Raw genomic sequence first — 23,890 nt, 5'->3', positions numbered from 1 at the left:
AGGTCTCGCAGCAAAAGTTTGAGTTATTGGCATTGTGTATGACAATGCGTTGCATAGATTTTTCAGAAAACTTTAAATTGGTGAGCAGTGTTAATCTCCACCTCCACCGAGCCATCCCTAGCGGATTGACGCCGGCGAGTTCAGCTTTTAAACACAGTGGGCACAGTGAGTACGTCACACAGACCACCAGAAATAATAGGCTATGCGTCACAGTGCTCTGACACGAAAAAATGCGGTTTACAAGTCCATTACTCGAGGTGCCAAAGTTAGGGTTTTATCTTTGCATTCCGATACTAGTTCGGAAATCATAATTTGATATAGAAGACTACATAACGCACCTGTTCACAATTTAACGAACACCAGAAATGTTCAATTGCGTACATTATTCAGCACAGTATGTCAGAACACCTTTACACACACCAAACTGCCTTTCTGGTCACGCTTCCTCATCCTTAGTCAGGCAGTCAATTTCAATTTTCAATTTATAATCTTTATTCGGTTCTTAAAAAGACACCATAAAAGCACAGATACAAAATACACACATAAAATACACACATAAAAAGCTTTTAGTGTAACACATAAATAAATCACTAAATACGGGAGTCCTTGATTAAAATGTTCGTGCAATTTGACTCATCATGGGAACAGGCAAATGTCAATGGTCAATTTTCTCTAGTATTTCTTAGTCTTATCGCTACACGAATAAAATTTATGGTGCAAAAGAGGGTATATGCATCCTCTGCTTCCTGTAGGAATCTCAGAGCCGTTCTTGCATGTTTAGGTTTTATGTCTTTCAAAATCCCCACCAGGAACTTACGTCTAGGCATAGTATAAAATGGGCACAATAGGACGAAATGAAGGGTATCCTGCGGAGACCTGTGGTCGCAGCCGCAGGTACCCTTCTCCGCCAGTGTGTGAGTAAACCCTGCCGGGACCGCAAGAATATGATGTAGCATGTTTAGTCTGAACCGTGTCATGACAAAGTGGTCCTGGGCGTTAAACAGGACTCTTAAATACGGTTCCATTCCATGCTTTACTGTGAGTTCGTTATAGGTGGAATTTGTGGGTTTACAATTTTCTTTTTCTGCTCTTTATAGCTTGAGCTGTGCCAAGAAGAGGTTCTTTACCAATGATTTACTCTCAGGTGTTATGGAGTCTGGGGATGTGAAAAAGTTTATGCAATCGATTTCGGCTAGGGATTTCTTTACATAGTTCAGCCAAGGGATGATGTCACCTTTATCTTTTTTGAGGCAGTCCTCGATGATTTGTCTTGTGAGGGCGGCCTCTGGGTTAGTCCATATTTTGACCCATGCCAGGAGGGGTTTAATTTTGATTTTATCTTCTATGAAGAGTTCTCCTAGTTCTTCATGGATTATGTGGGCCGGTACACTCTGAGGGACCTTCAAAATTCTCCTCATGAATTTGTTTTCTTCAGTCTGTATCTGCTGGGCTTTACTGTCCAAGAAGCCCCACACTTCTGCGCCATAGGAGACTTTCGCGCAACAAATTGCCCTGTAAAGGTTCAAGATTTGTTCCGGGGACCATTTTCCCAGTCTTTGCCCGTATCCCATGATAGCTCCTACTGAAGCTGCAAGTTTCGTAGAATGTTTTTCGACCAAGGGTTTAAAAGTGAGGTGATGATCAAATAGTACCCCCAAATACGAAAAGGTCTGGACTTTGTCGATTTTGTGCGACCCAATGTGAAAGGAAAAAGATCCTTTTGTAGGTTTTCCGACGGACATGATGTAGGATTTTTCCAGATTAGTTGCCAGGTCTAGTTTGTCCATAAATCTGACAAACCCATCAATCAGTTTTTGCAGGCCTAGGGGGGTTCTAGCAAGCAGAACCGCGTCATCGGCGTATAATAACACAGGTACCGCACGATGACCAATTTGGGGTGAGTCCACCTTGAGATTAAGCAGGTCTTTTTCCAGCGAATTAATGTAAATGGAGAACAAAAAGGGCGCAAGGATACAACCTTGCCTTACTCCACTTGTGCAAGTGAAGGGGTCGGTCTTCTTACCCTCTTGGCTGTACCTTACACTTGCAGTGGTGTTCCGGTGGAGATTTTGCAAGGTGTCCACTAGCGGTTGGTCCACTCCTAGTTCTACTAACATGCTCCAGAGCTTTCTCCTATTTACACGGTCGAAAGCCGCTGAAAGGTCCATAAACCCCATGTGAATGGACCCCTTTCCAGCGATGGTATATTTGGCTATCAGAAGGTAAAGATTTAAACATTGGTCAGTGGTGGATCTGCCTTTCCTGAAGCCGTATTGCATTTCTGAAAGGATTTGATGTTCCTCGGCCCAATCTTGCAATCGCTGTAGGATGACTCGCCCTAGCACTTTTGCGGTCACGTCTATAAGCGATATGGGTCGGTAGCATTGGGGGTCATCGCGGTTCCCTTTCTTATAAATTGGGACTATGGTCGCCGTTGACCAGGACTGGGGTAGACCTGCCACCACCGCCTCATTTAAAACCCTGGTGAGTAACGGTGCCCACAAGTCAGGTTGACTCAGGTACAGGTCTGGTGGAATTCCGTCCGGGCCCGGGGCCTTATTTTTACTTAGTCCAATTATTCCCCTTTTGACTTCTTTCAAAGAGAAGTCTAGCTTTGCCGGCTGGTGTTTCCTCGATGTGTCCTCCAGAGCTAGGTGATTTGAGTGGTTATATAGGCTCTGGAAGTGGGTCTGCCATTGCTCCGGTAAGATGATGTTTGTGATTTTTGGAGCCCCTTGGTCCTGGAAGCAAGGGGAATTTATCACTTTCCAGAAGCTAACAATGTCTTTTCTTTCGGCGGCGTCCCTTAAGTCCTCCCAGGCCTGGTTTTGTAGGTTTTGCTTGCGGATTTTCAGGGCCTTTTTATACTCCGCTCTGCTCTTTGTCACCCTGATCTTATCCCTTGGTTTACAGTGGAGGCTATCCTTCAGTTTTTTAAGCGCCTTGGTGCAGTTCGCATCGAACCAGCGGGGATTTGAGTTCATTTTATTAGATCCCGTGGTCGTTAGTGAATTATTTACGTGTTGTGCGATTTCTTCGAAAGCCTTGACCACCCGGTCTCCGCATACACTTGGGTCTAAGCATTTGTCAATTGCATCTTTAGCATCTATTAGTAATTTTTTATAAAAACTGACCCCATCAATTTTTGCCCATTTAATTCTGCTTCCCTGATCCACAGCTTTTTCCACGGTGTCAGGTTTCTTTGGGCATGTGTTAAAATCAAAACCTTCGATTGCAATAAAGACCGGGTTATGATCACTAAAACTGCTGGCCTCTATTTTAGTGTTGGTAATGTTTCTTTTTAGGATGGGCGAGACTAGAATAAAATCAATGTAGGAGTGGCACCCTCTTCCTTTGTACGTTGGTGTCAATTCTCCTAGTTCGTCCAATGCCACAAGGTCTAGCGTTTGGGTTAAGTTGTTCCTTTTCGTTAATCTCTCCAAATCCCATCCCTCTTTTGTATGTGCAAAATGCGGGCCTTTCATTAAAGTGCATCTTGACCAGTCTTTATTAAAAGGTTTTAGTTTGTCGCATAAATGACAGTTAAAATCTCCCGTTAGTATTACGCTCAGTTCATTTGGTGTCTTGTGTAAAAGGTTTAAGTTTCTTAAGCATTCCTCTAATTCAAAAATGGCTTTTCCCCTCTCCATCAGTGCTGGGGAGTTGTACCAATTAACTAGGAAGAGGGTTATTCTTGCTGAGGTGAACCTTAGAACTTGTAGGTTGTGTGATGCCCATTTGATGTTACTCCAGGTGCCCTTAATGTCTAGGTTGACATATATGGCCAGACCCCCACTTGCTCTCCCAGAAGTTACTTTTTTGGCTGGGAGACAAAAGCTTTTGTATCCTTCCAGGCTGTAGTCATTTAATTCAAGAGCCCAAGTTTCCTGCAGGCAAATGATTTGGAATTTTTTGATGTAGCTCAGCCATTCCTGTGATTCGAACTTGGCCGCTAGTCCTGCAATGTTCCAGGATGCTATTAGTAGATTTGCTGGCGTCATTTCTTTAGTGGTTCTTTTTGGTTCATCTGGTAGGGGCATAACCTGTTTGCTTGTTTCTGTTAGGGTGGCATTGTTGGAATGAGTGTCGCTAAGAATATTTGGTGGGTTTGTCCCTTTTTCTCTTCCAAGGCTGGTATTCGGAATTTTGGTGTATCCTCCTCTGTCGGGCACGTCAGCTATTTCATTGTCCATCCCCTTTTCCATTCCTGTTAGTGGTAGATTTTCCACGTTCAACCTCTCAGTCTTGGGGGACTGATTGTCCCATCCCTGTCAATCGACCTCTTCCAGCGCACCGAATCTGTTCCAGTGTGCATATTGCATTAGGGAGGAGTCGTAGTTTGGCACGGCAAAGTTTGGTCTTTGCCATTGTGGTGGACCATAGTGGGTACCAGGATATGGTAAGTTTTTAGGGAAGGTTCTGTTGTTCTGCCTGATTCTTTGGGGTGCAAAGGGATAGAAATAAGACAAGTGTACCGGGTGGATCTGTGATCGGGTATAGCTAGGTGGGGCACTACAGATAAAATTAACTGCGTCCATATCTCTAAAGTTTATCGTAATTATATCCCCTGCTATGGTCTTGGTGCCTTTGCCGATCCACTCCCCTCTTCTTAGACAAGATTTCCCCAAAAACATTGGGGGGCAAGGGTCTGTGTATTTGTAGCCACTGTGCGCATTTATTTTTCAGTTCTATTTGGGTTTCCCGTTGGCCTTCCCTTAGAGGTGGAACTCCTGTTAACACCACTACATAGGGCAGTGCTTCAGGCGGGAGGTTAATTGACCTAAAGCGAGTAGATGTTTTGTTTTCTTTAGTTGGTGCAGTGGGCGGAGGCTTTGGGTTCACGTTGGGGGTTTGGATGTTGTTTACTTCCAACGTTTGGGGAGGTCCTGGGTTTGATTTGTTGTTTTCAGTAGTTGTTTTTTTACTGCTTTTCCCTCTGTCTGGTGTGGAGGAAACCTTTTGGTTATCTTTAATACTTTTTTGACTGGCTCTGTTTGGGGTTTTTGTGGGCGCATCAGGGATCGTAGGGACCTTGTCCTTAGTTTGGCTATGGGATGTAACGTCGGTCTGTTTTCTTAAACCGCCTTCTTGCCCTGGTTGGGTTTTTGTGCCATTCCCTCTAGTGTTTACAATTGAGGTTAGTCTGTCTATTTTTGCTATGAGGGGTTTTAGCAGCACAGTAATGGAGTGTTCGAGGTCCGTTTTAAGGTCAGCCACCATGTTGGTGATCCAACACGGTATTCCCGAGGCAGGTGGGTTTATTGGTGTAACCAGGTTGTGATTTCTAGTTTTAGAGGATCCTTTTGAGGATCCCTTTTTCCCCCCACGTTTAGGGCCTTCCTTGTGCAGATTTTTCTCAATGCTGCAGGGAGCGTTAATATGGTTGTGTGTTTGTACAACAGATCTCTCGCTGCGAATATCTGCAGAGACCTGCGCACAAGGTAGGTCAGCGAAAGAAGAGGGAGAAAGGGGCAAGCTGGTGTCGAATTCCTCTACCAAATCTCGAGAAGCCTCGGTCAGGTTGATGAGGGATTCCTGGGTTTCCTGAATAATTGTCACGGGTGGAAGTGACATTCTTCTTTCAGTATCTGCGATGGCATTTGACACTGCCCCTATTGTTTGTTTGAGCATTTTGTCAATCGCAGTCAGTGTTGGTAATGGCGGTGGAGGATCCGTTTTATTTTTTGCGCTCGATCTTAAAGTGGGCATCTTGGGCTTCTTGGTGGTCTTCCTCATAATCTGTAGTGCTATGTACAGATGGTAGATTTTACTAGAGCGGATATAACCGACTAGAAGCCTGGTTCAAGAGTTGTAAAGAACGATTTTTCAGGGGGGTGGCCCAGCCCAGCCTCTTCTGGCCTCTGAGGGCCACAGAGGGCCCGCCCTTTGCCCGGGCTTCGCTCGGCGTCCCGCTCGCGTCCCGCTAAGCGGTAAACTGCTGATTATAAGGAGGTTTTGCTGGCAGGGGGCGTGTCTTCCTGGGGGCACGCCCGTGCACACCTGTGCAGCGCAGGGACTCCTGGTCTTTTGAGTCCCTGCGGCGCGCTCCCTCGATGTTATCTCGGTGCTCCTCCTCCTGGGACAGACCCAACAGCGCGAGTGCTCTCCCAGCCTCGACCCCACGCCACTCACCGCGCAGCAGCGCCCGCGAAGCGGGTGCTGCAAGTTGTAGCGTTGCGGGAGGGCGGTCAATCCCTCCTGGGACACAGGGAGGCCGGGTGTCAGCAAAAGGCGAGGGTAGAAAGTCTGGAAAGCCTAACGGCGACAGCAGCAACAGTCTGGTAAGAACAGAGAATCCCGCTGGAGGCTACACAGTTTCCCGCTTAAATAGGCTGGACAAGCAGGGGGCGTGTCTTCCTGGGGGCGCGCCCGTGCACACCTGTGCAGCGCAGGGACTCCTGGTCTTTTGAGTCCCTGCGGCGCGCTCCCTCGATGTTATCTCGGTGCTGCTCCTCCTGGGACAGACCCAACAGCGCGAGTGCTCTCCCAGCCTCGACCCCACGCCACTCACCGCGCAGCAGCGCCCGCGAAGCGGGTGCTGCAAGTTGTAGCGTTGCGGGAGGGCGGTCAATCCCTCCTGGGACACAGGGAGGCCGGGTGTCAGCAAAAGGCGAGGGTAGAAAGTCTGGAAAGCCTAACGGCGACAGCAGCAACAGTCTGGTAAGAACAGAGAATCCCGCTGGAGGCTACACAGTTTCCCGCTTAAATAGGCTGGACAAGCAGGGGGCGTGTCTTCCTGGGGGAGCGCCCGTGCACACCTGTGCAGCGCAGGGACTCCTGGTCTTTTGAGTCCCTGCGGCGCGCTCCCTCGATGTTATCTCGGTGCTCCTCCTCCTGGGACAGACCCAACAGCGCGAGTGCTCTCCCAGCCTCGACCCCACGCCACTCACCGCGCAGCAGCGCCCGCGAAGCGGGTGCTGCAAGTTGTAGCGTTGCGGGAGGGCGGTCAATCCCTCCTGGGACACAGGGAGGCCGGGTGTCAGCAAAAGGCGAGGGTAGAAAGTCTGGAAAGCCTAACGGCGACAGCAGCAACAGTCTGGTAAGAACAGAGAATCCCCAGTCAGTCACATGTTTGCTGTACGGCTCCGCCCACCCGTAACAAGATACTGGTTCCCGTTCCTCGTGACTCGCATATTGGATGTCCCACCATGCTCTCCATGCTCTGAAGCAATAAGCTCCGCCCCTTCAGCAAAGCCAGGGTCATCGCGTCTGTACACAAATCCACGCAGCTCTCTGGCAGAGACAGGGTGACGTCACGGACGTCGGCCGCCATAGCCTGCCACTGGCTGCTGGAAATATATAGGAAGTGGGTCGCTGAAATGGGAAGAGGGGTCTAAAGTCACCATAGCTCGTTCAACTGAGGAGATACGGGAAGAAACGCTGAGGCAAGCGACAGCGGGAAGCTGACAGGTAAAATAGCGTCTCGGCGCAGGGGCAGGTCTGCTGCAGACCACCTCGGCTCGCACACATGAGCCATAGTTGTAGCGGGGTCTCTGTATGTGTGTTTTGCGTGTGTGCAGGTGCGCTGGTGTGTGTGCGTGCGGGGGGGGGCTCTGTATGTGTGTGTGTGTGTTTGCGCTCTCGTGTGTGCGTCTGCGCATGCGTGCAGGGGGAGGTGTGGTGGAGCTTTCCAGGAGACAGGAGATGGCCACAGCGTGCGCGGCCCACTCCAATCGCCGATTTTGGGATGCGCGCGGCCAGCTCCTGTCTCCTGGAAAGCTATGTCGCTGACAAAAGGTCTCTGGCGAGACCGCGCTTACGCGCGGTTTATCGCCACGAGACCTAAATAGCCAGAAGTGGAGGCCGCCAATTCTCCCTGCACACTGCCAGACTCTGGAACTCTCTCCCGCACTACCTTAGAGCCAAACCTAATCATTTCTCTTTCCGCAGATCTCTAAAGACACTGTTGTTCCCTTAACCTGCTCCGTCTCATCTGCCTCTGTTAAGCTCTGGGATGCCCCCGGGTAGCCATGCGCTATATAAATACCATTCAATTTCAAATCGTCAATAGGGAAGCCATTTGTCGTAAGTCACACCGCAGAGGACTTGGGCCTAGTAAAAGCCTTCCAAACTGATTAGATCTGAGCCACTTCCTTCATCTCTTCACTGGCCTAGGGTGTCTAAAAGCTCCCCAATCAAGCTGCACATTGATAAGTCCATAATGCAGGTAGCTCATCGGCACCAGCCCATACCCCAAATGAACTATGGATTCAACCCAGATTTCTTGACTGGGGGTGAGAGGTCAAACAAGTTTAGCATTACATCCATCATCTTTTGTGTTTGCTATGTTTGCACTAAGTAGCCAAGGGAATGCCCAGAAGGGTGTCCCTCAAAACACACAAGATGATGGGCAGAATGTTGCACAATGGCAAAACATTCACCCCCAGTCACAGATCTGGGTTTAATCCATTGTTATTTTGCTCACCAAGCCACCCCAGTTTAGACATGGCCATATGCAAATCAGTCTGTTTGTTAGAGGTTAGCTGATGCTTATGCTAAGCTAAGTTGGCAGTAATATAGAGTGCTAGTCGTGCTTGTTATAAGCATGCGGATTTAAAGCGCTCTGATACCTGCGGAGGATGTGAGCACTTGTCTGGCTTCTGTCACGACTGCAGCAAGCTCCTGTCAAAGGGACCGCGCACTCATCTGGTCTGTATACGCCCTGAATGTCAAACCGGCTGGCCAATACCCATACACCATGCCCTATACGCGCCCCCCCGTAGCCATACATATGAATGGGAAGGTGTCCTGCAGATCTGTGCTGCAGTGCCGCATAGGAGGTCCTCAGAAGCGTGGATGTCAGTGGTGCGGCAGGTGCAGTGACACCGGGGGCTTTCAGGGCCATCTGCACCACCCCTTTCACTACACAAACAGGTGGTTGGAAGGATCACTTTCCTCACTTGCACTAGTGCTCACCGTGACACCCGACAGAACAAACATTTCTAAACTATGCCATAGGATAAAAATGCAACACATTATGTGTATCTTATTATTCACTAGTGCCATCTTGGAGTACTTGTGACATTTACAAAGCAGGTGTTCTCAGGCCACCTACTTTTAACCACTGGTGTTTTTAATATTTATAAAACTTGATAATGCATAAAATCACCAAATTTAGTAAAACTTACACAATTCCATTCTTTTGTTACTTTAGACTTCAACAGAAACCAACAAAGCACCAAAATAATAATAGAAATTACACTAGTTGGATATTACAATTAATACAAATTAGAAATCATAAAAACCTTTCTGGCGATGTATCTGTCTGCGTCATTTTTTTCCTACTCACACCCTGACAGAGATTAAGCTGCATGTACAGAGTTAGCCAAACTGAATGTCATTTTTTGTGTACAAATTCTTTGAGTTTCTTACTGATTTTGTCTTCAAAATACCGCTATTCACGCTTTCTTATTTACATCTGCGTATACATATAACAGCATTAGAGATAATCACAAATGGACCTTCCGTATATGTAGTGGAGTTTAATTTACTCCAGACGAATTTGCGTTGTTGAGCGAAGCGGGCTTTGGAATCTGCAAATCTCCTCCCTACTCTGAATGCACAAATCTGAAAATACAGGCGGCAGAAAGTATATATGACGAGAGTCCTATTCACAACAGCCGTCTGGAAGGCAGCACCCTATGGCTCAAGTGGGAGTGCATTATAGTTTTATGCAGGAGATAAAATCACCCTATCAGATAAACCACTATACATTTCATTGTGAATGTAATTGCCAGGAGGAAGTGTTACTCCGTGGTTGTGTGTTATTCGTTACGATATACTCGTTCTGAGTGTATCTTTGAGGTGAGCCCGGATTGCCTGCCCCCTGTGTATGTTTGGTGAGAAAACGTTTTAAGTCCTGGTTGTCTGATTTACTGGTGGGCACAGGTCATCTTGCCCGCGTGTGTGTTGGTGGGGAGTTCAGACATGATTTCCGTGGGTATTGAAGCAATGAGCACAATTTACTATCCCGTTGTTCACCGTTGGTGGTCAGGATCAGACCTTTGCCTGAGTTTCTGTGCTGGTGGTGAACACAGTTATGTTTTCCCGTGGATGGGTGGCGGTGGGTAGTGGCTAATCTGCTATTACCCCGAAACTGGTCCCACGATGCGGGTTCCAGTTCAGGGAAGTCCTGGTTTGGCTGTTCGGACTGGACTGTTCCCATGAGGCGAAGGTTCAAGACTGATTTCCATATAACTGTTTGAACTGGAATGGCATGGGGAGCAAAAAAAAGGATGAATAGGCCCAGCTCTCCGTACTGGGGGTGCATGTTCGACAATGTTCAGCATTCCGTCCATCATCTTTTTGTATTGTATAGGAATACCCCTCCCCTCTCGTGACCACTTTAAATAGAACATATCCCACACACCTAGTGTGCATGTCTGCATAGGATTGGGAATAATCACTGCATGAAGACCTTCCATAGAAGAACATATCCCACAGAACCAGCGCCCGTGTCTGCATAGGCAAACTTTCCATGCTATGCGAAGTGCACATCGAGGAAGACCTTTCCCTCACAAGAACACAATCTCATCCCCGCGTGAACATCTGAATGTGAACAACTCCCCACAGCCCCCAGCTGGAGCTCAGCCATTATCAGAAGCTCGCCGGCTGCCCCGTCCGCGTGGCTGTCAGATAATTTATATCAAAGCACTGCGTTGAGAAGGATGCGTTCCCCGCCCAGCCTGCTCTGGGGATAGTTCGTACAAGAGAATCATTCAGCGCCTCTTGAACAGTGAGAAATGGAACGAACATTGAGCGCTCCATATTAAGGCGCGTGGCCAAAACGCGCTGTGACACTCTGCAGTGACTTTCAGTCTCAGGGGTTTTTGCTTGGAAGACTCAGTACACGCACCTTGGAAATCCTAGGACGGCAGTGAGATACTACGGCCCACAGAGCGTGCTGTGTAACCCCTGTGAAGTGCCAAAGTCAAACGTGTGACACCCGTGCAATAAGAGAAGCATGGGGCGTGTGACACCGTACAGTGTCAGGGCCCGCTCCATTAGCAGGGGGCTTTGTCCCTGCAGTACGGCGCCCCGTACTGTCACCGCTGTACTGGGTTCCCCTAGTCCCGTCACCCCAGTACAGTGCCAACGCTGTGCTACTTATCCCCAGGCATTGTCGTTTACTATACTGTCCCGAGTGTGCAGTCTCACCCCAGCAGTGTCAGTACCGTGCAGTGTCAGGCAGCGTATTAGAGGTAGGGTGGGGGCAGGACAGTGCACAGTGTCACATTTGTGCAGTGTCACTCCAGTGCAATGTCACCCGTTGTCTGTCAGTGCTGTGCAGTGAGACACCCTTGTGCTGTCAAAGCTGTGCAGTGTACCACCAGGGTCTGTCACACCTGTGCAGTCTATCTTCCACGCTGCGTCACACCAGTGAAGTCGTCGTCATGCAGTTACACCCGTGCAATGTCATCAAAAGTGCTCTCACCACTGTACAGAGTAATTGGTGTGCAGTGTCACCACTGTGCAGTGCCAGGAAACGGTCCGCACTGAGTGTGAGGCGGGGCAGGAGTGTCACACCTGTGCAGTGTAACAGCCATGCAGTATGCCCCCATGCAATGCCACCCAGCGTCTGTCATCAGCGACCAGTGTCGGTCCACAGGCAACCCGGAATGTGTCACCGGCGTGCAACGTACACCCAGTGCTGTGTCACCGCCGTGCAGTATAGGAGGCAGGGACACAGTATGAAGCGGCAGGGTGGGGCTCTTGTCCACAGGGCAGCAGGGGGTTGAATCACAAAAGGCTGTGCGAAAGCAGCATTGCATACCATATACACGACACACAATGGCTGCACAGACCCAGGCGGCAGGTCTGTGTTTATTGGTCACAAGTTGGCAAGTTTTTTTTTTTTACAGAGAAGTTTTCATCAAAAAGTCTGACCATATCTGGAGTACCTCGGGGCGATATGGAAGGAGAGGGCTGGGGAGAGGCCACAGAAGCAAGGGTGGAGCACACTATAATGTGTGAAGAAATGCACTTTTTCCCTACTAGTGACATACAAACAATAACATTATTAAGCACGCGGCCTAATGTAAATCTGAAATGCGCTTTTTGACAACAAGTGACATACAATAACATTAATAAGCACGCGGCCTAATGTAATTCTGAAATGCGCTGTTTACTAAGTAGTGAAAGTAAATAACATTAAAGGAGTCAAATTAAATAACAGTAAATAAAATATAAAACATGCTTCCTGACTGTAGGTGCATGCTTCTTCTATTTTCGGTCATGTCTCATATTTGCAAAAGCGCGTGGTATAATGTAAATATAAAACACGCAGTTCGCAAAGTAGAAAAATTAAGTATTAACAGCTTTACGTCTCTGCATTTTTGCTACGAGTCTTGCCAGCATGCTTTGTAATTTGAATCCAGCCGCATTCAAAGCTCAGACACAGACGGAAAAAAAAGGCTGTTTATCAGCGCCGCGCGCCTCTCTGCAGACTCCCCCCTGCATTCCAGAGGCGCGCGTCGCGATCCGGTCTGCCATGCCATGCTGTGGAGACAAGACCTGGCCGCGCGCACAACGTTCTATGGGAAAACGCTGCGCGCGGCCAGGTCTGGTCTCCCTTCGTCGTTCTCAGACTGCTGAGACACCAACTATAGTTCTCTGGCGAAAACACGCTTCGCGCATTTCTAGCCGAGACCTAAAAAGAAAGGATAAGGGATCAATCAAGCGACAAAGGGAAGTGTGGGACATCACAAAAATGTGCCAGCATCACCAGGTGTGATGCCACTTCAAACCCAGCAGGGGAGCACAAACAGTGCAGGTGCAAGGGAGCTTGTGACACTCGAACAACTAGAGCATAAAATGGTCAGCCTCGGGACAAGTGTGGTACCCCCACATCTACATGAGCACCATACAGGAAGTACCTGTGGGTGCAGCATTTGAGGGGTGATGTTTGGAAGTGCACATTGGCGCCGTCTTGGTGCTAAAGCCTAGGAGCCAGTACAGCAGTGCCAGTAACCAGAGACTAGCCCTTGATCAGAGACCAGCTAGCTCTGGATCTGTTTGGGCGCAAGGCGCAGATTTAATTTTTAGCAAAGCAGTGCAAGGTGTACTAGGAGCCGTTTGGAGACTGATGCTCATTCACATTGACACCTTCATTTGAAAGATACACATCCTGCGAGTGCTTTCTCGATTGGAGGCTGATGCCTATTGCCAGTGGAAAGACGCGTACGGTTAGAGAGACACAGTTTCTTATTGGCAAGTCCTTGGAGAACGCAAGCATTGGACTAGTGGATTAGACAGTGACTTATTCACCACCTGGCCTGTTCACAGGTTTGACCTCGGGACAAGCCTGTAATGGACATTCTACAGCTTGGGGAACTCGCAGTTTTAGTGAGAGTTATCTGATGACCCAGAAAAGGTTGGTGCAGGTTTTAGGAGATCATTTGATCCAAAGTCCAGTAAAGTTTGACTGACTTTTCTCAGGATTTTGGGTTACATTGGATAAGTATGGTCTGAGTAAATAATTTAGTGTATGTATCATTAACAATCATAGGCGCTTCTGAAGTGTGATTGGTTAATGGTGTTATCCTTTCAATAGAATATGTCAAGTCAAACATTTATATAGCGCACTACATACCCAGAGGGTCTCAAGGCGCTTGAGGAGGGGGAGGGAGTTACTTGTCGAATATCCAGGTTTTAAGTTGCTTTCTGATTGCTAGGTGGTTCTGTGTGAGACGTAGGTGGGTGGGGAGAGAGTTCCAGGTTTTAGCTGCGAGGTAGGAGAAGGATCTACCTCCCATGGTGGATTTATTGATGCGAGGAATGGTAGCAAGGGCTTGGTTGGAAGATCGAAGCTGGCGAGGGGGGGTGTAGAAGGAAAGTCATGTGTTGAGGCATTCGGGTCCAAGTTCGTAGAGTGCTTTGTGTGCGTGGGTTAGGAGTCGGAAAGTAATCCTCTTATTGACGGGGAGCCAGTGGAGGTTTTTCAGGTGGCTAGAGATATGGTCTTTGCGTGGGATGTCTAGTATGAGTCTGGCTGATGCGTTCTGGATGCGTTGGAGCTTTTTCTGGAGTTTTGCGGTGATACCCGCGTATAGGGTGTTTCCGTAGTCCAGGCGACTTGTAACCAGTGCATGGGTGACTGTCTTTCTGGTTTCGGTGGGGATCCAGCGAAATGTTTTTTTGAGCATGCGGAGGATGTTGAAGCATGAAGATGAGACTGCGTTTACTTGTCTGTTCATCGAGAGAGGGGAGTCCAGGATGACGCCCAGGTTTCGTGCATGGTCCGTCGGGATGGGTGCTTTTCCAAGGGCCTCTGGCCACCAAGAGTCGTCCCAAGCGGAGGGGGAAGTGCCTAAGATAAGGACTTCTGTTTTGTCTGAGTTCAGTTTCAGACGGCTGTGCTTCATCCACTCTGCTACTTCTTTCATGCCTTCATGTAGGTTGGTTTTGGCGGTGTTGGGGTCTTTGGTGAGTGATAGGATCAGTTGGGTGTCGTCTGCATAGGAGATGATGTTGAGGTTGTGTTGGCGAGCGATTGTTGCGAGGGGGCTCATGTATACGTTGAAGAGGGTGGGGCTGAGTGAGGAACCTTGGGGTACGCCGCAGATGACTTCAGTGGCCTCGGACTTGAATGGCGGGAGGCGGACTCTCTGGGTTCTTCCAGTGAGGAATGAGGTGATCCATTCCAGTGCTTTTCCTTGGATCCCGATGTTATTGAGGCGCTGTAGGAGAGTGCTATGGCAGACTGTGTCGAAGGCTGCGGAGAGGTCGAGGAGGATGAGGGCGACTGTGTCTCCGTTGTCTAGTAGAGTTCGAATGTCGTCTGTTGCTGCGATGAGAGCGGTCTCCGTGCTGTGTTTGGCACGGAAGCCGGATTGTGAGGAGTCGAGGGATTTGTTGGTTTCGAGGAATGCGGCTAGCTGGTTGTTGACCGCTTTTTCGATGACTTTGGCCGGGAATGGAAGGAGTGAGATAGGGCGGTAGTTTTTGAGTTCGGTGGGGTCAGCTGTGGGTTTCTTCAGGAGGGCGCTGAGTTCGGCATGTTTCCAGCTTTCCGGGAAGGTTGCGGAGTTGAGGGAGCAGTTGATGACGTCTCGGAGGTGTGGTGCTATCATGGAGTCTGCTTTGTTGAAAATGTGATGAGGACATGGGTCTGTGGGGGATCCGGAGTGGATGGAGTTCATCAGGCGGATGGTGTCCTCGGTGGAGATTGGGTTCCAGTCGTTAAGGATGTTCGAGGAGGGTGCAGGTACGGCAGAAGATTGGGTGGGATAGTTTCCGGGTTGGATGTCGAAGCTGTTGTGGATGTCTGCAATTTTGTTGTGGAAGAATGAGGCTAGGGAGTCGCAGAGGGCTTGCGAGGGGGTGATGTCGTTGGAGTTGGCTGAGGGGTTGGTGAATTCTTTGACGATGTTGAATAGTTCCTTGCTGTTGTGGGCGTTGTTGTCCAGTCGGTCTTTGAATGCGGCTTTCTTGGCAGTTCGGATCAGTTGGTGGTGTATGCGGGTGGCGTTTTTGAAGGCGTCCCTGGTGCTGGTGTTTGGGTCTTTTTTCCAGGCCTTCTCCAGGGAGCGACAGAGTTTCTTGGATTTCTTAAGATCATCATTGAACCAGGAGGCGTTTTTGCTGCCAATTTTGATGTGACGTTTTTTCGGCGGTGCTAGGATGTCGGCGCTGTTGGATAGCCATTGGGTGAGGTTAAATGCTGCTTGGTCGGGGTTTGAGGAGTGGGTAGGTGGGTTTTGAAGAAGCGAAGAGGAGATCTGGTCGATGGTGATTTTGTTCCAGTTTCTTCGTAGAGTAGGTTGAGGTCGGTTGTGAGTGGTGGTTTTATTGTAGAAAAAGTGTACGCAGCTGTGGTCCGTCCACTGGAGGGTGGTGGTGTGACTGAAGGAGACATGATTGCTGGAGGTGAAGATGGGGTCGAGTGTGTGACCTGCGATGTGGGTGGGCGTAGAGACAAGTTGTTTGAGTCAGAGGTTCACGAGGTTGTCCCGAAGGGAGGTGGTGTTGTTGTCGTTGTTCTTTTCCAGGTGAAAGTTGAGGTCTCCCAGTAGGATGTATTCCTCGGAGGGGAGGGCATGTGGGGTGATGAAGTCGGTGATAACGTCGCAGAATTTTGCACGGGGTCCTGGAGGCCTGTAGAGGAGAGTGCCTCTGAGTGTGGTCTTGGGGTCGGTGTGGATCTGGAAGTGAAGGTGTTCAGCGTTAGCTAGGTTGACGTCTGAGCTGGTTGAGATGCGGATGGAGTTCTTGTGGACGATAGCGATGCCTCCTCCTGTTTGGTCGATGCGATCCATACGGATGATCTTGTATCCTTCCGGGATGGCAATGGTGATGTCAGGGGCTGATGAGGCGTTCATCGTGTCTGGGATATTTCAATTTTTGTTTGTTTCAACATCCGTTTTGATGTTCTTATACTTTTTCTTTATGAAATTGATTTCATTCCATGCAATAAGTTCTAAATGCATTCAATTGACATCATAGCTTCTCATTTATCCAATGCATTTCGGGCATTATCTGCCCTTCATCAGGGAGCATGTGCTAAAAATTAATCAAAAATATATTCACAATTACACTGACATCCTTTGTGGAAACAAACAAACAAACATGACCAAAATATGATAAGGGATGTGGTTCGCTTCATGCATCTGTACCGTACTAACAGTGCTCGTGAGTTATGTGCCAGACGTTATCAATTTAAGTTAAGTGGTGAAAGATAATACGTACGAACAAGCGTGAACTTACATGTCAATGGTGAAATGGGTATCCACCACATTCGGAAAGGTTAGCGCATCACGAAAAATTCGTAAGGCTGAAAAGTAAAAATGTGATCATAAGCATAGTCGTACAAGTGCTGCCAGTGCGTGAGTCACAGAGGAGCGATTATAAACTTACTATCAAGATGCGAGGCAACTCTTTCCTCTGCTTCAGGTTCGCGTGTGCAGGGTCCGTGACGTGGGTCTACGTATTGAATGAAAACGCTACTTCTCATATCAGAGTGGATTCGCTTCGATTGGCTAACGAGTGCCGATCACGTGATGATCCGGGTAGACAAAAGACTACCGTGTAAGATGTGATGGTCAAATCGATAAAACGCTAATACAGGTGAAACATGCTAATGAAGGTGAAAAATGAAGATCATAAAAACGGGACTGTGGTGTGAAGTGTGTCAAAGCAGACAAAGGAGGAGGCTTGGTAATTATGAACACCGGCATGTACCAAACTAAGGTTTTGGAACATATCTCAGACTCAACTATATACGCAACATTGGAGTACAATCCCACTAATTAATACATGAAAACATTGACAGATTATCCAAAGGGCTAAAGACGATGGAATTATAAATGAAAGGTGTTGTAAATATCATTTTACTTAAATTGTATTGTGTTGTCTGTTTTCCTCTTCCATTAGCCTCTTGTCATTGTTGGAATACTACCAATGGCCTTTTATGCATTCTGGCTTGACTGAGATTCTGGTTTAATCAGCTGAAGCCTGGCCAGATGAGGTGATGCACGTTTGTATCTGTGCTGGAATAAATCTCTACCTATTTACTGGAAAAGCGTCTTACAGAGTGATCTTTCCATCAACAACATTTTGGCAACGAGGTACAGTGTCTGACCAGGCAGTGGAGCGATTTATTCTTCAGTGGAGGAAACGGTTGACAGATTACAAACAGCGCTCAAACTCAAATCGGAGTCACTGCGTGCAGATTGTTAATTTTGTGAGTTTAAAGAAATTATATTTATCTTAGACAAGGAAGAAACAAGTCACCGGTAAGCGCTATTTCAACTTTTGCGTGAGACTCGTAATTCAAAGTTGTTGAATGCAATCCCTAGCAACAGTGTTGTCAAAGCAGCAAGAGAATCCTTTGACGCATGTATGATGTGCGAGTGTCTGTGAGCGTCTCTGGAGACAACGTATGAGCGTCCTTGGCAACAACGTGCAAGCGTTCTTACTTAAGAGTCGCACAGCATCTCCAAGGTTACCGAACCTGAGCTACGCAGATTTAAGCGGACATCAGACGCGGACGGCTGTACAGCATCTCCAAGGTTACAGACGTAAGACACGCAGACGTAAGCGGTCATTAGACGCTGGCGGACATTTTAATCTTAATGCGAGTGTGTTTCTGAAGGAGACTCTGAATCAGTAAGAAATTACAAAACATCCGAGAGTAGTCATACCCGGTGCTACGATCACCATTGAACATTCATATTCAGGCATCAGAGTGTCAACTGCGGCGGTGATACACGCACCTCTTCTGTATTACAATTTACAGTAAGACTTTCGTTGGAGTGTTCTTGTTGTTTACTTATATTGTAAAGTGTCTCAAATGGAACACCCTAACAGACTTATAACAATCTTATTGTAGATATGTGTTGAAGTTGAATTTGTCACTTTGATTTGTAAAAAAAACTTTACTTAAGTAGTTTACCAAGTGTATAAAGGGTGCCCAAAAAAAAAAAAAAAAAAAGTTGCAGCAAGTTAATGTAGCTTTGCCACCTCAGTTCTTAAGTGAACCTGGCAACCCTACAATATCTTGGGAAGATTAGATAGCAATGTTTTACAACTACATTGAGGCTTTAGATGGAGAGGAATTCTCATCTAAAAAGAAAGCCTTATTAATGACAACCTCAGGCAAAGAAGGTCAAAGGATTTTCAAATATTTGCCTCAAGTTCTACCATCTGGTAGCCAGTCTGTTTTGGATGAATTTAAAGAAGCTGTTGCTAGGCTGGAGGACCGATTTGCTAAAGAAGAAAAACTTGGTGATGAACCGGTACAAATTTTATAAGAATGAACAACGCGAAGAAGAGTCCATTGAGGACTTTGTTGCCCGGTTGCGTGAATTATCAGTGAAACGCAACTTTGGACAGATGACTGACGGCACAGCCCCTGTATATGCGAACATTTTCATGAAAATGTACGAGGAGAGCAATATTTTGAATAATCCTAACTGGACGCCAACCTTAAAATGCTAGCAAGATATATTGATGATATTTTCATCATTTGGACCAACACACAAGATAGACTGGAAGAAGCATAGATCAATCAACTCAGATGATGAAACGATTCAACTCACGTGGGAAATTTATGACAAAACCATCACATTTTTAGATTTGTTAAAAGGGAACAGGCGGCTGACCAAGGATTTATGCACATTGATTTCTCATTATAAGTAACAAGTTCATAAGCAGTGCACAATACGTCCAGAGTATGCCGCACCAATACTCTCCTGCCAAGCAGATCCAAGATATAAGTACAACAAGACGGTGCACAGAACAGAGTGCTCGCAAGCTCCGAGATAGTGTTCAAAAAAGTCTTTATTATTTTTTTCAGGTTAAAACTTCAGCCAACGAGTTTCGTCGCATGAACTTCGTCAGGGCTGAAACAATACAAAAATGAAACATACATTCAGTATTCGCGTGAAAAACGCCATAAAAATACAGTTAAAAAAAAAGATGTGCGTTTAAACACAATCATTAAAAACAGGTGGGGAACATACAAATATGTTACACACCTAAATTGTGCATGAGCAGCTCATAACTGGGGACAAATAAATATATGCAGTATCATTAACAAATTTAATCTATTGGGCATCCCATTTTTAGATGTTCGAATCACTTTATCCACGAAAGGCATTGAAACTGATATCTACCGGAAGACTACCGATAGAAACACCTTACACTACAATAGCATTCATCAAACAGCTCTTAAACGACATCTTCCTCTCCTGCAAATGATGAGTTAAAAGAATTACATCACACCCCAACAAAGCTTTATCAAGGATTGAGGAGATGGGAAACAGATTTGCCAACAGAGGGTATCCAGACGAGATTATCACCACAGCTAAACAAAGGGTTAACATGATGAAAAGAAATGGACCTATTAAAGACACGTCCAAGAACCGACGAGGCAGGAACAACCATTGTGTCCAAATTCTCTACATCCAACATGAAGTTAAAAAAAAAAAAAAAAAAATCAGAAGACGACATTGGGGGATTTTGAAATTAGAACCGGATTTTAATGCCATTTTTGATAAACGTCCCATTTTTGCTTTCGCCAGGAGGTAAAAACCTAGGTTAACTACTTCAAACACAAACGGAGATACCAACCACATACCAAGGAAAGAGGCCATGCCTACATTGCGGTAACTGTAATAATATAAGAGGCACCACAATAACCCACCCGATGAAAGGACATAACATCAAATTGCGTGTCAATGCTACTTGCGACACTGCTAACGTAATATATTTACTAAAATGCCCATGTGGGAAAGTGTACATTGGAAAGACTGAGAGAAAAATTAAAACAAGGATTAATGAACATAAACCAAATATAAGAACACATAATCAGAAATCATCAGTGCCACTTCATTTCACAGAACAACAGCATAATGTGTCTCAACTTCAATTTCTCATCCTAGAAATAGTGTGCTAAGGAGAAGGTTTGGACAATAATAAACAGTTACTCCAGAGAGAAAACAGCTGGATCTATACTATGAACTCAAGTAAACCTTTCGGTTTAAATGATCGCATTGAATTTTCATGCTAGTTATAATTTGTGATATTAATATCTTGTGATATTAATATCTGAATATTTTAAGTTGATTGTTGCTGTATTCCTTGATCCTGTTCCGATGGTAGGTGCATCTGATCAATTCATAAGTATTGTACATTTTATTTTGCCAGCCTGACAATTACTGCTCTTTATTGACCACACACTTCACACCACAGTCCAGTTTCTCCGATCTTCAGTTTTCACCTTCAATAGCACGTTTCACCTGTATTAGCGTTTTATCGATTTGACCACCACATATTACACGGTAGTCTTGTCTACCCGGATCATCACGTGATCAGCAGTCCCTAGCCAATCAAAGCGAATCCACTCTGCTATGAGGAAGTCGCTTTTTCATTCACTACGTAAACACACGTCGCGGACCCCGCACACACAAACCTGAAGCAGAGGAAAGAGACACCTCGCATCTTGATAGTAAGTTTATAATCGCTCTTCTGTGACTCACGCACTGGCAGCGCTTGTACGACTATACTTATGATCACATTTTTACTTTTCAGCCTTACAAATTTTTCGTGATACGCTAACCTTTCCGAATGTGGTGGATACCCACTCCACCTTTGACATGTAAGTTCACGCTCGTTCGTACGTATTATCTTTCACCACTTCACTTAAATTGATAACGTCTGGCACATAACTCACGAGCACTGTTAGTACGGTACAGATGCATGAAGCGAACCGTATCCCTTATCATATTTTGGTCATGTTTGTTTGTTTGTTTCCACAAAGGATGTCAGTGTAATTGTGAATATATTTTTGATTAATTTTTAGCACATGCTCCCTGATGAAGGGCAGATAATGCCCGAAATGCATTGGATAAATGAGAAGCTATGATGTCAATTGAATGCATTTAGAACTTATCACATGGAATGAAATCAATTTCATAAAGAAAAAGTATAAGAACATCAAAACGGATGTTGAAACAAAATTTGAAATATCCCAGACACGTTGTTACATATATTTTTGAAAGGAATCCCTGACCCACATCAAGGAGATACGGGTGTGCACCAGGGGATGCAACTAATGGTACATTAGAAGCACATACCTGAATATTATACAGGCGTCCAAGACAAGAGACGTCACCCAGGCGGCACCCTAAAACCACAGGATTCATTTTTCAACTTTATGAAAAACAATTGAACTTAAGGTTGTTCACCAGTCTTCATCCCTTCTTCATCCTTTCAATAGAACATGGGATAAATAATTCCCAAACTGTTCCCCCCCCCCCCACCCGCAAAGTCATCCAGGGGAACCATCTATTAAATGGGCAAATTGGAAGACAGTTTGAACTCTAAATCCCTGTATGTGCAGCGAATCTAGCCATCAAAAGAAAACGGCTGCTATTAATTCACTATTTTGGTCCAGAAGGACAAGAAGCACTCCGTGTGCCAGTACGAGGCCAGAGTGAGGCAAGAGGTCTGAATGATTTCAACATCCGTATGAATAAAGTGTCTTTACATTATCCCTCCAAGGGCAGCACAGTACTCAAAGGTAGGATTGTGTAGAGAGTACCGGGAGAGAAAACACGTAGTTGTCAAAAATGACAAATTGCATATAGAATGGTGGCTGAGAGACGAACCCCGATTCAGTACAGGAATACTGCTGCAAAAAGAGTGAGACACACAAGGGTTTGTACTGGAGAAAAAGAAAGTTAGTAATCATAAAACAGATGTAAGTGCAGTGAAAAAAGACATGTTGTGGCTAATGAATGAATGCGAGATTTCTATAGCGCATGGCTGCCCGGGAGCGTCCCAGCGCTGAGATTGCATTAACAACTGAGGGTGGAAGCAGAGGAGGAAAGGGGAAGGGTTATTGCGGGAAAAGGTGGGTCTTGAGTAGCTTCCGGAATTTCATGTGGTTAGGTTCGGCACGTAGCTGGGTTGGCAGGGCGTTCCATAAAGTTCCGGCTGTAACCGAAAAGCGACGCCCTCCAGTGCAGGCTTTTTTGACTGTGGACGGTAGCCAGGTTACCTTGGGCGGAACGCAGGGACCTGTTGGGTTTATATGGAAAGAGCATGGTCTTCAGCATCAGGGGCCCTTGATTTTGCATGGCTCTATGTGTAGTACATATGGCCTTGAATTTGACCCTTTCACGGATCGGCAGCCAATGAAGTGCCTTTAGGGCAGGTTTGGCTGATGCTCTGCGGGAGGTACCTGTCAGAATCCTTGCAGCGGCATTTTGTGTTCTCTGAAGAACATTGATCGTGGATTCCTGGGCAGCCAAGAAGAGGGCGTTGCTATAGTCTAATCTTGATAAGATTAGACCTTGGATGAGCATTTTTTGTGATTGTGCGGGGAGTAGTGGGAGAATCTTCCTAGTTGAACGGAGTAAGCCCACACAGGTACCAGCTGTTTTTTTTGCCAGCGTTTTCAAAGAAAGGTCTTGTTCCAGCCAGAAGCCTAGACTTTTAAGTTCAGTCTTGGGTTGCGGGAGGGGTCCTAGGCATGATGGCCATATAGCGTTGGGGAGGGATGAAATTTGATGTCCCAGCAGCATGAGCTCGGTTTTAGAGCCATTAAGTTTAAGCCTTGAGTTAGACATCCAGGCATGGATTCCTTCTAGGCAGTCATGGAGGTTTTGGAGTTTGTCACCTTCTAGTGAAAATGACAACCATTTGGGTGTCATCAGCGTATGTGACGGCTTTTATCCCAAAGGGAGTGACCACATCCTCCAGGGGGGCCATGTATGTGTTAAAGAGTGTAGGGCTCAATGAAGAGCCCTGGGGAACCCCACACTGGAGGGGGAAAAGATCCGATCGCACATTCCCTTCACAGACCTGAAAGGTTCTGTCCCTAAGGAAGGAGGAGAGCCAACAAAGTGCCGTGTCCCTCACTCCCAAGCTAAATAGTCGCTGGATCAGGATCTTATGGTCCACCGTGTCAAATGCAGCGCTTAGATCCAGGAGGATCAGTAAAACCGATCCTCCTGAATCCAAGATGCATCTGGCTTCCTCGACCACTTTCAGAAGGGCTGTCTCGGTCCCCTGACCTGGACGGAAGCCTGTTTGCGAGGGGCGAAGGAGATTGTTGGATTCAAGGAAAGCTGACAATTGCTGGTTGACCACCTTCTCTGCGATCTTACTTAAGCCTGGTAAGAGAGAGATTGGGCGAAGGTTGGACAGATCTGAAGGGTCATGGCCTGGTTTTTTCTGTAAAGCTTTGACTATTGCATGTTTCCAATTGGGGGGGGAGGACCACACCTTGGCTAAGAGAGGCATTAATAAGGTTGGTGGCCAGGTGTGAGATGGTAGGTCCGACTTGTTTGAGGATACGGATGGGAGCTGGGTCATTAGGAGAGCCACTTTTCATGCCTGAGAGAGCTTTCAAAAAGTCCTCATTGGACAGCTGATTGAAACTATC

At 46.6% G+C, this 23,890-nt stretch overlaps 1 protein-coding gene across 2 annotated transcripts in view; it reads right to left on the bottom strand.

The window, feature by feature from the left end:
• The window catches only part of KATNBL1 (katanin regulatory subunit B1 like 1), a 127,583-nt gene that overhangs the window by 83,141 nt on the left and 20,552 nt on the right, over nucleotides 1-23,890 (bottom strand). The gene's annotated exons all lie outside the window — the stretch shown is intronic.

This window comes from Lissotriton vulgaris, chromosome 9 (genome assembly GCF_964263255.1).
Source record: "Lissotriton vulgaris chromosome 9, aLisVul1.2, whole genome shotgun sequence".
Classification (NCBI taxonomy): domain Eukaryota; kingdom Metazoa; phylum Chordata; class Amphibia; order Caudata; family Salamandridae; genus Lissotriton; species Lissotriton vulgaris.
This window is presented reverse-complemented; position numbering and strand designations above follow the sequence as displayed.